This window comes from Aquila chrysaetos, chromosome 20 (genome assembly GCF_900496995.4).
Source record: "Aquila chrysaetos chrysaetos chromosome 20, bAquChr1.4, whole genome shotgun sequence".
Taxonomy (NCBI): Eukaryota; Metazoa; Chordata; class Aves; order Accipitriformes; family Accipitridae; genus Aquila; species Aquila chrysaetos.
In genome coordinates this window covers 14,384,852-14,397,528 of record NC_044023.1, presented here as the reverse complement: position 1 = coordinate 14,397,528, position 12,677 = coordinate 14,384,852, and positions in this window count along the sequence as shown.

Below are 12,677 nucleotides of genomic sequence, written 5' to 3'. Positions count from 1 at the left end.
GATATGTTCTACCAGTCCTTCCAGCTCAGAACAGTGTGTTGACTAATGCCCAGTACTAAAATTGCAGTGTTAACTGTAAGTTACAACAGTAATAAATGAGCTTTTTCCACCAAGTCCCCAAGATTTTATATTTTACTATGAAAACCCTTTTATGGCTCTATTACAGCTGTTAGCACTTGTTTTAATTAAACTTACAGCACAGCATGCAGCTCAGTTAACCAGTTGTCAGTTTTCAAAATCAGTGAGCAGTTCCAATTGCATTTTTCTGTCATTCTTCACATTCTGTGCTTTAGCACACATTATAAAAATGTTGATAGAAGATTATATATCTCGGGAGGATAATGGGGATGTGAAACTTCTTACTTTTAGGCCATTTTTTTCAACTTAGTCTAGGTTCTTAAGTTTTATAAAGGTATTTGGTGTTTGATTGCAGCTTGGATGTCTGCATTAAAGGAAACAGGTAGTCTCAGCATCCAGGACAGAGGATTATAAGGCCACCTCACCATGGTTAGATCCTTCATTGTCAGTCTCAGCAAAAAACTAATTGGTTTGTAGGGCTGAAAAACGCTTGCTGCCTTCAACTGCGATTTAAATCATGTCTGTATCAGAAACTAATTGGATGGGTGTTCCGTGTACAGTGCCTCTCCTGAGTTTTTTTGTGACTTTAATTCCCAAGGCTTTCAGCCCAAAAGAGTTGTATTAGAAAAAGAGGAAACGAAAAATCTGGTTTTAGAGAATGCAGCGGCACAGTCTTTTGTTGCAGCTGGTTTGAAGTGTCTCTCCATTGACATCTAGTGTCCATACAGAAAGATCTTTAGATTCCTCACGGCCGTGTTGGCAATATTTATCTCTAAATCTTTAAAGATTTTTTCCATGTGTAGTTATTAAGACCTCTTATTAATAATACCAGGTCAGCCAGTAGGTGAGACTGATGGTAAAAACCCACTTAACACGTTGTGATATGCAGAGACATCTGTAGATGTCTCTGTTCTGAATGCCTCTGGAAAACCTTTTAATGCCTTGCCATTCAAAAATATTATCCTTTTTTAAGTTAACATGTGAATACCTGCAAAATACTCTCAATCTCTATTCTCTTTCCTCAGAGCATACAAGCAACTGTGAACCAATAAATATTCAACACAGATTTTATGAAGTATTGTACCTCTGTAGTCAGGCATTATTCTAATTTTCTATTTTTCTTTAATAAAGCAAGAGTGTCTTTCAGTGATAGAAACCTCTTTATTACACTCCATTATATCACTAAAAGCTATTTAATAAAGAACTGTATTTTTACAATGATGAGTTATTTTCATATTGGTTTATTTATATTGTACAAATTCCAAGTTTTTACAAAAGCATTTGCTGTTTTGCTTTTAGAAAATCATGAATGGTGGCAGTGAGCAATTAATCATGTCATTAGTGTATACTTTGCTCCGTAGGCAACACCTTTGCAGTACTTCCTCCCGCTCCTTCAGCTAGCCTTACGTGCTTATGTTGGGGTAGCGCACACAGGAGCTATGCTAGAATCATGGCCCCACCATGCTTGGTCCTAGACTGGTGTGGAAAAGTCCTTCCCTACTCAGAAAACTCCCTGTAGGTTCATATTTTGTGCATTTCCATTGTTAGAATCTGTTTTCAAAGGCAGTTATTTCAAATAAATTATGTTATGAAAGGTTAACAAGATTTGTTGCCCTCAAATTTGTGTGTTGCAGCCTCAGAAGAAGAGTAGGACAGGGTCCAAGGACGCACACTGAGCACAGCTCCTGTCCATGACTGACTCTGTGGCTCCAAGGGGCTCATGGACTCCATTGTTTCTTGGCAGTGTTTTATGACCCACCCCTTTCCAACCTTTCCTCAATATCTCATGAGCCCTGGAAGAGCTCTCTCCTGGTTTGGTGATACCTGACATACGGGGTCCTGTCCTTGCTAGCTAGTGGAAACTACTAGTGTGCAAATAATAGATCTTTGCCCTGGAACAATAGGAAACTTCTGCTGAAAAAGAGCTAGAACAGCCTTGAACTTTTTCTGTGAAGGTCAGAGGAGGGTGATAAAATATTTCCCACAATTTCTGGAAAAGTAGCTGTCATCAATTTTTATAGATGGTCAAATATTTTCCCTCTTTCTCCTTTCACTGCTCTGTTATTTAAAAACACTCATTACATTAGCCCAACTGTCAGAGAGTCTGTATTGAAAGAACCTGCTGAATCAATACATCCAGAATAGGAGTGAAAGCATCATTAAAATGTATCCCGCTTAGATTATTCATAATTTAACTATAAAGCAAAACATCTGATCATGAGCAATGAAGGAATGTGACGTAAATAATTTCATTCAGAGCAGTGCACTTGTGCGGGCACTGGCAAAGCTGCCGCGGCAGCAGCCGGAGCCTTTAATATGCAACTGCTTTGTAATTAGGGTTACAAATACACGTTTGTATCCATCCTTCAGTCACCCTGACTTTTCATCCCCAGTAGGACTCGGTGCTTCCAGCAACCCCAAATTCTCCCTCCGTGTCAATGGGAGGAGGCAACGGCTGCAGCCGAGAGCATCGCGTTGCTACGGCAACACATCCCACTTCCCCGGGGACCGCGTCGCCTCCGCGACATTGGACGGGCAGCCTCCGGTACATCAAATTGTCTCAGAGCAGCTGCCCCCCAAAAAGCAGGACAGCCCCGGCCTGCGGGCGACGTGAATGCGCAGAGGTAGATGACTTGATGAGTGTAGGACCATGCACTCGCAGCCCGGGTCTGGATTAGGAGAGGGTGACCGGCGTGCGTGGTTCTTCGCAGGTAGTGAGACAAGGTTACCGCCAAAAGGAGCTTACCACTTTGTGTGTTACGATAAGACGGCAGGAAAGACAATGTCAGCGGGAGGGGATTAGCTGAAGGGAGCAAGTGCTGAGGCCACCGTTCTTGGTTTGTATAATCAGGACCTGCAAGCATATTGCAACATCAGAAATAATTGTCTCTTGTTATAAGATGCATCTATGAATGGAGGTAATCTTGTACGTTGATTTTAGGGTGGTCCAGTGCTGCATTACACTGTCACATTCAGTACACTGTGTCATGTAGGCAGCAGATTAAAGATCAATTTACACAGGCAAATGCCTGTGTTAATACTGTGAGGCACAGAGCCTCCCACTTGTGTGCCTGCAAGCAGTCCGGCAACCAAACCCAACCCGTGGGAAAACACTGACAAGTTTTCAAGAGCCTGTAGACCCTTTATCACAACCATGTTCATGGACATCTGCACCAAACGCGTTCTGTGGACTTCACTAGAGCCATCTGTGTCACTGCTAGTAAGATGAGGGGGTTCAAAGTTTGATGCACAGACATAAGCTATCCACAGTACTTGAAGAGAAATTTGAGAAGCAAGAAGATGGTAAAGGACAGAAGAATTTACACAATACGACAGGTAATTTCCTTGTCATTTGTCCGTACTTCTTGCAGGAATCTTTTCTCCCTTTACACTGTTGGATTAAGAAGTCTCTTGCCTACTGTAATTAGCCCTTGAATAAATAGCATCTCTTGAACACAAGCCTCTGTGTCCTGTTTTTGTGTGCTAACAGTGCTTTGCTATTTTTTAAGCCTTACACTGATTCTTGCAGAAGAGCAGAGCCTGCTTCATGGGGTCTAGTGTTACTTTTTGCCTCTGGAGACATTACCATGTGCTGCAGTGCTATGTCTCAGTGATGTTAACGTATCTGGTTTTAAGTAAATGTTGCCTGTACTTAACAGCTACAGCCCTACTACTCGGTTTATCCTTATATTTCTGATATTGGCCTTACTCTCTCTGAGCCATTCTTTGTGCATTTTCCACAAGTCATTAGCTGTTTTCTCACAATCAAAGCTATAGTTAATTGCATTTACAAAGGATTCCTGAACTGTGAGAAATGTTTCTCAGAGTGTGCGGTTTTGCATCATTTAGCCTTGAAAGGATGCTGCTTTCCCTGACCTCTTGCTGGGTTTTCTCAATGACTCTGGTAATTGCATCAGTAGCCTTGGGAGTCACATTTTCCTTTCACATCTAGGAAAGATCCAACCTTTCCTTACTCTCTCCCAGCTGAATCACATATCCAGTCCCTCCTTTATTCTGTGGCTCAACCACACAGCTCTTTTTCTGGCTTCTGTGGATGCAATCTTGTTTCGCTCTTGTCCAGAATAAACCGTGCCACTTCCCTGGCTCATCAGTTCCACCACTCTACTTTTCTGTGAACTTCTCAGTCTTCCTTCTCCTCCCCCGCAACAAACACATTTCTTATCTTCTCCATCAACACCCTTTACAACCCATCTTCAGGCGAGTCTGTCAGCAGTCTTTCTGCCAGCGTTGTCCCCTGTCACCATTTCAAACAGATGTGTCAGTGGTTTTTCCACAGCTGCCCACCACAGCCGGGCAGTGCTCTCCAGAAACATCTGCAAAGGGGGCTTGGGGCACAGAGACCAGCAGGGTACCCTCCCGTTGGAGGGATTCATCTGCCACGTTTCACCTTACACTTAAATTCAGACTGCCTTGGGAAAGGCCTTTTGTTCGCTTCAGCACACTGAGAAACTGAAAAACGACAGCCAGGAATGCATCCCAAACCCACGCATTTGGGATTCTGATGTCACCTCAAAGCCGTTTGGTCCCCACACTGATGCTCCACGTTATCTGCAGTTGTGTGTGGGGGGGTTCCCTTTCAAACACATGGCAGCGATGTCAGTTCCTTGAGGTTTAATTTGCAGTCAGCAAGGAACTAGAGGCAACATGCAGAAAAAACCCTGTTTCCTCTCTTTCTTCACACCCCGTTAAAGGTGACGTGTTTTTCTGAGTCACAGCCAGCGCAAACCTGTTGCAAAAGATTCAGCCTATGTTTATACTATGGCTTAGAGGAACATAAAAGACCATTTAGTGTTCAAAGTATTATTTTGAATTGTTAATCAAGCCCCCTGTCTGGCTGAGCTCAGTCAGGTCCTTCTTCAGATTTTGTGGAGTTTATTTCTCTTCTAATCCTGAGCAATCTTTAATGTGCACAACATCGGTTTGCTGATGAAATGGGAAGATTGCTGGCGAAGTTCAGCTCTGTGCATTTGCAGGAGGATCTTGGTGCAGGGGATATGCATTGCAGTTGTTCCTTTGTTCATATTTAATCATACAAGAAAGAAGAATGCAATTATGGCCTGTCTCCCTCAATCTCCTCCCTGCCTCTGAGTATTTGAACTCTTTGAGATAAAGGCAAGTGGGAATGTAGCTTTTTCTGACAGCGGAGTGCATCCCAGAGCAGATCAGAAGTGATTCTGCCCCAATCACTCAGCAGTTTCCATTTGACAACGGTTTCCTGCTGAGCTGTCTCCTGTGCAAAGGAACACGGCCATTACAAACAGCGTTGAAAGTACCAAAACCTGATCAAAGCTGGAAACATGGTGTTTCCTCTTGGTTTTCTTTGTACATTTGACAGCCCAGTCAGACCATGCTTCTTTGCTTTTCCCCTCAATAGCTGGCTGTTTCTCCTTATCTGAAAACACTCTCATGCAGTTACTAGATTTGAGGATGGAGCATCAAAATGGGGCTTGGCTCAGAAATAGACTTCTTTTTTTCTATTTAGCTATTATAGCTGTTTATTTTCTGTTTAGCTTTGTATTGCAAGGTAAACTCACTTCATTTACACTCTAAAGCTATCAAGCTCTTTAAAGCTCAGCACAGGGTGACGAAAGATTTGCTACAACAGAATTCTGAAAATTGAAAGTGTCTTATTGAAAAGGGTGTTTCAAGCTTGCAATTTTGGTTGGCCTCGGGCTGAAATGAAGCTGTAACAGCAAAGACTAGAAAGGACTAAAAGCGGCAAAGAAGGATGAGTCGGCCCACCGGACTCCCAGGACGAGGGCTCGGGCGGGCGGCGTGGGGAGGCAGTTCAGGGTGCTGACGGTGAGGGATGGTGTTCGACCAGATCCAGGAGAAACCTCCTCAGCCTGAGCAGTGTGGCAGTGCTGGAGAGCTACCAAAAAAACAGTCAATGAGAAGACAGTTGATTGATAGAATTGCTCGAAATGAGGAAGGAGGGAAAAGGCTGTAATATGTAAACACTTTAATTGCGAAGTGGTTTAATCTGAGCTGTCTTGGAGCTGACAGGGTAAGTGTTACTGCTGCTTCCTAGACGACACAACAGGCACAGAGACTGATGGGGAAATTTTCCACTTAGTGGCAGGGATATTAAATTATAAAAAAGATGAAAGTTTATCTCAAAAGCAATAATCTGCTATTTTCTCAAGACCTTGCTGCAAGACTTTAAAAGAAATACTGTGGAAATCAAAGCAGTACTCAAAAGGAGAGAAATCTGTTACAGAAAGAATGCTGATTTAAGTCTTCTTTCAGTTTGCAAAATTGTTTTTACCTACAGAGAGGCTTTAAACAAAGGGGAAATGTATTCCAGTTGCTTGGGATCAAAATCCAGGTCTCAGACACACAGAAGAATAGTCCAGAGAGAGAAGCCAATAATTAGCTGCTGAAAAAAAGCCATGGCAAGTGAGAAACTCAATAGGGGTGGAAAGTGAAGGGGGAAAAAAGGACAAAAGAATAGAAAATGTTCTTGCGGTAGTAGAAGTGCAGCTAAAACAGAGGGTTTGAATATGTGAGGAATAAACAAAAGGTTATATGGGAGGATTTCTTGGGAGTTAGCGAGGACGAAGGTTGCACAATGACAGTGCTGGTGCTTTGAAGGAGAGCTGCGGGAAGGTTGGTTTAACTGGGAAGAGCCTATACCCGTTGCAGAAAAACACGGAGACGATGAGCTCGAGGAAAAAGAGGTTAAATAAAATGGAAAGGATCCTCCTGAAGAGCCTCAGTGACGAGTGAAACAGGGGCCGGTGCTGGGTGCCCACAGTGGGAGAGCGTCCAGGCGCAGCGAGGGCTGGCAGCTTCCCTGGGGACGAGGAGCCGGGAGCTGCCGGCGATGGCAGCCAAATGCGAGCCGAGAGCCCGGCCGTGGTCGAGGTCTGGTCAGCGGGTCCCACGGCCGGGGGCAGCGGGGACACAGAGGGTGCTGGGCCGGGCTCTGCCGCTCAGCATCCCGCAGCTCCCGCGGTCCTCCTCGGCCGCTGCGGTCCCCCTTGGCCCCCCACCCCAGAGATGGGGCAGCCCCTTCCCTCGCAGGGATTGTCTCCATCAGAAGCAGCATATCTGAATCTTTAAAAAAACCCAAAATAATTATTAGTTGCCTTTCAACTGAGATATTTGAAGATCAAAGAACTAAACAATGAAGGCAAAAATGACAAAAATCAAAATCCACTTCTGTTACCTGTAACTGATCAAGTGCTAGACATGAAAGATCTGCTCCAGCAGCTGTTTTCTGCAGCTCAAGCAAAGGGAAGCCGTGCGGTTTTTATTAGTGCCTTTTCAGACTGAAGCTGTGTATAAGAATAAGAAGTGATGGTATCTCGTATTAAAGGACACAGTTGCTTGCCCAGTTATCCCTATCACAGGGTTCAGCTTCTGCTCACAGTCAGAAGCAAATAGTTTAAAATGCACTTTAAAATAGGCCAGTATTTTGGGAAAGGTCAAATGCTTGTTGGAATTTTGGCTGGTATATACTTTTACAGGAAAAGACCCAATTAAAAGGGAAAATAGAGAAGGCAGCAAGCACTCACTGTATCAGCAATTCAGGTTCCCAGACTGCTGAGAACTGCCCTCAGGGAAATGAGATTATATTTTACTTACGACATACATAGAATAACAGATTTCTCATTCATCTCTAAATTCATATTGAAACCGATTAGGCAAGAGCTACTGGAACAGGAGGAAAATCATGGCCAAACCTTAGAAGCAGTATTTGATTGCTGGGTGAAGTCTCAGGCAACACTCTTTTGGAAATGAATACTCTGGTTGCTGGAACAAGTTAAGGAAATTAAAGAAGGCTGCTCCGTGCTTTCAGTAAATGGAAACCTCTTTATATATATATATATATATATATATTTATTTATTTATTTATTCATGAAAAGAAGTCACTTAAACAATATTTAGGGCAAAGAAGGCCTTGGGGAAAAAAGGAGTCATCAAGAATAAGTGAAACATTAAATAGTAAATAAATTCTTAAGATCAGAAATTTTAAAAAGATATATTTAGAATTAATTTAAGTTGCATTTCATGGCATATGACAGAAAAATCTGTTATCTTATGAAAATTAAAATCCTGTGGTAAGGACCATTGGTTTTAATGTATAGGAATTCAGGAGCACCAGTGTTTTCAGTAAGATAGTTTCATATTGTAGCAGAATGTGTACTACTTGTGTTGTTTACTTATTTTAAAAAGCCTTTATACTAGAGACACTCTGAAGTAAACAAAAAAAAAACCTACATGTAACCATTTATCAACTGTTACGTTAATTAAATGTATAAAGAATGACAAGACATCCCAGAGAAAAATAAGAAAAAAACAAATGTAAAACCTAGCAAGAGCACAAGAGGTTGTGCCTTCTGAGCTGGATTCTACCAAGCATTTGAAATTCTTTGAGGGGTGCTTGGATTTGCATCCTGTGTGCAGCGAGCTTATGTGTGAAAATGAGTCTTTTTACCCCAAAATATGTAACCCCCTCATTGTCTTGTAGCCCTTTCTGGTGTCTTAGGAAGTGCCATGTTCTGCCAGGGCCAGCTATCGCTGCTGAACCTCAAGGTGTCCCCATCTCTGTCTGCACAAGCTGTAATCTATTAATTGGGTTTAAACAAGCTGAGATCAGGCTGGCTTTGCAGGGCTGGGCAGGTGCCAGGTGACACCGACCCATGAAGGACTTGCTCATGGTGCCGCATCGCCAAGAGAGGTTTCTGTTGTCATTTGACACAGAAAAGGCTCTGAAGGGCTGGGGCAGAACTTGTGGGCAGAGTCCCCTCCGGGTGAACCTTCCTCCTCGTCCCCTCCGTCATTAAACGATGCAGGCGGAGCTCGGGCAGAGCTGCCTTGGGGCTGGGGTCACTGGGTGACGACTCGTTGGCGATATGTTCCTTGTATCTATGAGTTTATGAATCTCAGAGTTATTCTTGATGTCCAATGGAAAGCGTCTGTGTACATAACGAAGTTGGATTTCCCATTTGCATCATCACGGTCACCCAGGTGAGGTTGGCACTGCGGTTCACGTTCCTGAACACAAACATCTCAGGAAACCAGTGTTTTGGGGAAGATCCCCCCCTTTGAAGTTGAATTGTGGCAAATTTCAGAAGTGACACACAGTTGCCAAAGATCTTCCTTCAGAAAATACTTGTGAGCAAATGTTTAACAGATTTCAAGTTTCCCAGAAATCGCATTTCAGAGACTGTAGAACATCCATATGACTAATATGATAAGCAGCTCCTTTAGCAAGTAGAACTAACCATAAAAATCAAAATGAGCACCTTCCATGGACACTTCAAGATCTTACCATTGTTCTGAGCAAAGCTTTAGCAGCTGAGCTGAATTATGCATAAAAGGGATATGAAGTAAGAAGAAGACACTCTAAATGCAGTTGGCTGGGCATTGTCAATGTTACCATTACTAGTAACGGTGTCAGGATAAAGAGAGGGCTGGGCAGTCTTTTGCCCAGCAAAACAGTATTTGTTTATCGATGGTGTAAATGTTGCTAGGCTATGCAGACTAAATTAAAAAACCCATCCTTTCCCAATGTGTACACCACCTTCAGCAAAGAATGCTCTGTGAATTTAGTAAAAGGGGTTTTTTTTCCCAGATAATTCAAATTTACCAGAAATTATGAACCAGAAGGTTTTAATTATAGAAGAACCTATAGAAGACAGAATATTAGCCAACTACTCAATAAAGAAACTTTTCAGCATATTTAGAAATCAATACCAATTTTAATTAACCAACTGTGCCAGTGCCCAGAGGAAAATAATAGACAATAAAATAGAAAATATCAATATGGCTGTATAGAAACTATTATCTTTTTGTAAAAAATGCTATGTAGAACTAGAAGTAATACAAAAAAGGTGGAAAGGAGGATCATGGCTTCGTACAAGGAGAGGTTAAATAAGACATCAGCTTGGAAAAGGACCCAAATGAGAAGGGCCCAGAAAGTAAATTATTCCAGAAAAGACAAAGGGGAAACAATTCGTTATTATTTCTCACAAGACAAAATTTAAGCGACACCAGTGAAATCATCATTCAGCCAATCTAAAGCAAAGCAGCATGTAATTAAACAGTGTCACTCACTGCCATCAGATATTGCAGAGGCCAAAACGAAGAAGGTGTCCAAAAGGTGATTATATTGAAAACCGAGGCTAGAGCTCTAGGTGCAGATAGTCTCCAGCCCAGTAAATCCCAGTGCGTGGCTGTGGGTGGCAGAGCTGGAGGCAGCACCCTGGGGAGGTACACCTGGGTGCTTTGTGCCTCCCGCTCTCCTTGCTGGGGGCAGAGCTTTGGCCTGCGAGATCCTTGGTCTGAGTAAGGCAGGTCTTAGTGACAACGTGTGCTTTTAACTTTTCCAGAAAGAGTAACCTTCGCTGTAATAAATTCTAGTCACTGTCTGAGGGAGCGAGGTGGAGGAGCTGTGCTTCGCAATCCAGTTCCCATTGGGATGTTTGCCTGCAGATCTCATCCAGCCGCCCCTGCGCCCGGAGCGGGGGCACGGGACGAAGCAGGGGGAGAGGGTGGCACAGGTCCGTCCCCGGGAAGGGCTGGTCTCCCGTACCACCAAACAGCTCTGGCACCTCTAAATGTGCCCACGCCGGCGAGCGGGACAGCTGCACGCTTCATTTTGTGAGCGTTAACGAGAGAAACGCCAGGATTGATCTGTGCCTTTGGGGCAAACGGTATGTGGGACAGAGGGGTGTTTCATCCCCTTAGCTGGACCCATAGGGAGGAAGATGGGGAAAACCCCGCCGATTTATCATCAGCACATGAGAGGACTCTTCCATATCACAAGGAATTGCTCATCTAGGGAGAGACAGATATTTCACACCGGTGCCACGTCACCGTGCCTCTTCCGTGATGCCCCTGGCAGAAGCAAAACCACCTCCAGTCACCTCCCCAGCCCGGGAGAAATTGAACTTTGCCGTCCTGATGCAGCTTTTGCTGAATGGAGGCAGGGGGGATCTGGGGCAGCCCAGCTTCCCCCACTGGGAGCTGCTGGGGCGGTGGGCAAGGGCAGAGACCGGGAGGGCTACCCAGGGCTCTCTATCCACGCACCTTCCCCATCCGAGCGCGGCAGATGCGAACCCCTTTCCCGGGGTGCTGGCAGAGCAGGAGGAGACCCTGCTCCGACCTCCTGCCCGGCGCAGCTTCAGGCTCCTGTCCAGGAGAAGCCTCTGCCGTTAGAGCCAGGGTTCAACCGCCCCGCAGAAGCTCGCCGTGCCTCGCGGCTGAGCACGCCTGCCACTGCTGGGAAACGGGCGGCCGGGCTGGGAGAACAGCGAGTTCCCTCCGCTGAGTGATCTCCTGCCATCGACTGCCAGTTCCTGAACTTTGGCTCTGGCCAGGAGGCAGTAAACGAAGCAGATAATTGCCTGGCAGTGATGGATAGGGAGTCAAGGGTGAGCGGGGAGGGAGGGGCAGGGGATGAGCAGGAGGATTATGTTTCAGAGGGAAGTATTTTTTTAGGATTTGTCTATGCAGGCAGTCAGGAGCTTTTCTGAATCACATGGGCTTAGCCCAAGCCGGAGGACTCGCTGTAATTTTACACCTTTTCAGCATTTCGGCTGGTTCTGCTGAAATCTGCATGGGGATTAAAGATGGGAAGGGATAGAGAATTTATTTCCTTGCCTTTGGTCTACCGGGACAAATATTCAAGGTTAAATCACAGTTTAGAATTTTTTGATGGTATGAGTGGAGAGAGGAAGGAGCGAGCAGCTGCCAGCAATAAATAACTATTAGGAAACAGTATTAGGAAATAGTACCAAGCAGAAATGTTGCTGCTAGGATATGCTTTCAGCCTTGGGGAATCCATAACCAGGCAGCTCAAAATGTACTTTGGTATCCAGGGCTCGTGTGCAACTTCTCTCAGACCCAGAGCAGCAGCAGCACTGCTGGAGAAGCCCGAGCTTGGGCCTCCGATGAAGAAGGGAAGTCAGCTCATTGCATGGATAAACATCGCAGGCTTCCACCCGGCAATGCCGAGGGTTAGCAACAGTGTCGTGTGCTTCAGCAAATCTACATTCAAACTGTCACCTGCAGAGGGAAGTGAAGCTTATCTATAGCCTACTGCTGTAACTCTGATACTGATCTTTATAGCCAGGCTTCTAGTAAGCCTAGGGAGAACCTATGCATTATAAACAGCTTAAACTGAACCGTCTGAGCTTAAACTAAAGTGTCTGAATTCAGAGACATATGTTAGTAAAATTCCTGTCCAATCTCTACTTAAGGTTTACATTTTTACCAGGTTTGAGATACACTTGCAGAACTATTCTAACACACTGAGGTAATGGAAACTGTCCTCAGTTTTATACACAAATCTCCCTAAATTAGAAATAGTTTTCCATTTCAAGCATCCAGCATCAGGCAGCCCATTCCTTCTCCTTCACTGAGAGGCTTTCTCGGGGCAGAAAGACAAAATGCGGCATAAACCAGGGTCAGACAGAGCCACGTCCGCGGCCGCTGAGCAGGCGGTGAGCCCGCTGTTATGAATGAGCACAGCCGCCTGCGGTCGGATCACCCAAAATGCATCCCAGAGAGCAGGGAAGAGGCAGGAATCCCAGCAATCCCTACAGCCCTCCCTCCTGGGAAGCCCC